The sequence below is a fragment of the Propithecus coquereli genome, unplaced genomic scaffold (assembly GCF_000956105.1).
Source record: "Propithecus coquereli isolate 6110/MARCELLA unplaced genomic scaffold, Pcoq_1.0 Scaffold172, whole genome shotgun sequence".
Taxonomy (NCBI): domain Eukaryota; kingdom Metazoa; phylum Chordata; class Mammalia; order Primates; family Indriidae; genus Propithecus; species Propithecus coquereli.
Genome location: NW_012141858.1, coordinates 5,591,481 through 5,593,307, shown reverse-complemented (window position 1 = coordinate 5,593,307; position 1,827 = coordinate 5,591,481). Strand labels below are relative to the sequence as shown.

The 1,827-nt window shown below is 38.1% G+C and overlaps 1 protein-coding gene across 1 annotated transcript in view; it reads right to left on the bottom strand.

Annotated features, from left to right (window-relative positions):
• The window catches only part of TBC1D15 (TBC1 domain family, member 15), a 74,628-nt gene that overhangs the window by 47,878 nt on the left and 24,923 nt on the right, over positions 1-1,827 (bottom strand). The gene's annotated exons all lie outside the window — the stretch shown is intronic.

Genomic DNA, 1,827 nt, shown 5'->3' with positions numbered 1-1,827 from the left:
TAGGAGGAAAATAAAATAGTCACTTCTAGATCTAAGTGCTTTTGATAGGTGAGTTTGGAGTGGAGTATATTTTTGTATTTATATAGACCTTTTATTAATATTATCACATTATTATTCAAAATTGCATGGGCCAACAATGCAAGACAAACACCACCAGAACCTACCACTCCCTCATTCATAAATGTAAATGGGCATGTATCTTCCTGTTTTTAGCTAATATTATGGAACACTTACACACTATGAACTCCGTATGTTATAACTTAACCCCTTACAATAACCCTAAACCATAGATTGCATAACATTGTTGGGATGAGAAGCCCATTTGTGGGAATAAGAAAACTGAAAGGGGTTGAATATAATAATTTGCCCAAGTTCAATGACACAAACGGTAAGGTATGGTATTGAGATTGAAACCCAAAGAGTGTGACAATAGAAAACTGTCCTTAGCCACTACACTATAAAGCTTCCATATTACCTTTACTGTTTCTTTCTTGTGTTCGTAACGTTAATCAAAAATCAGACAGACGTGTGAGCTACACATGCTTCACAGGGCCCTGGGCTCAAAACTAGTGTGAGTTAAATACAACTTACATGGCAGTTAATGCATTAAATCCTCTCAGCCATGCTGAATGAGTCAGAACAGACCTTATTATCTCCATCTCCATTTTATAGAAGAATAAACTGAGGCATCCAGTAACTTTACTGAAGACTATACACCTATCAAAGGAAGGGGTGAATTTCAGATTTCCTAACACCTTCATCCATTAAATCTCAACTATTACTACTTCAAGAAACTACCAGAAAATTTCCACGTGGCTTCCGTAAAGGAAAATAGTTTCTGAAATTGCTTAAATGCAGAAAATAATGCTACTTCAGAACTTAAAAGCAATTTTTAAATGTCTTTAAATTTATAAACCAATGCAGCAGCATTTGGCCTTTAAAAAAAACCAACAATACTCTCCCATCTGAACTCCTAAACATTTCACACAAGAAGCTTAGTCCCTTTTATATCATCTTGGTTTGAATCATTCCTTTGAGTACTAGAGTGCCTCAATCTATTTTTTAAGGGAGTGATTTTACTTATTTTTTATTTACAGCATATGTCTGTTCATCACCCCAATCTCTAAGTACAAGCCTATATTAAAATACAAAAATCACAACTCTACAAGTATCAACTATTTAAAATAGCTCAAAATACAAACACAGAAGTCCAGAGAGTAACAATAGCAAAATGGCCAACCAGAAGCCCCTGTCACTCATCCCCCTCACAAACACAGCCAGAACAAGGAATAAACAACCACATATTAACAAAACTAACTGAGAAAGAGCACCAGAGTGCATCACAGGAGTAATAAAAACCCTAGAGAGCACAGACTCTTCAGACAGCTACATAGAGAACAAAAGGAAACACCCAGGACCCTATGACCCCATTCCCTAGCAGGGATCAGCTGGGAACCAGGAGGAAATTATCTCGAAGATGAAAAGGTAAGCAAGAGAATCCCAGCAACCCCCAGCAACACCTTGGACACCTATACACCTCACCACTGGGGTTCCCTGCAGTCCTCACAGACTAAGAGAATGCCGAAGGAAGAAAGCAGACTTTTTAATGAGGACTGGGAATTGCAGTATTATCTTGTTTCTGCTAAAGATAAGATGATTTGCTTGCTTTGTGATACTGCAATATCAACATTAAAGAAATTTCAGGCTAGGCGCAGTGACTCACGCCTATAATCCCAGCATTTTGGGAGGCCAAGGCGGGAGGATCGCTTGAGGTCAGGAATTCAAGACCAGCCTGAGCAAGAGTGAGACCCTGTCTCTATAAAAAAA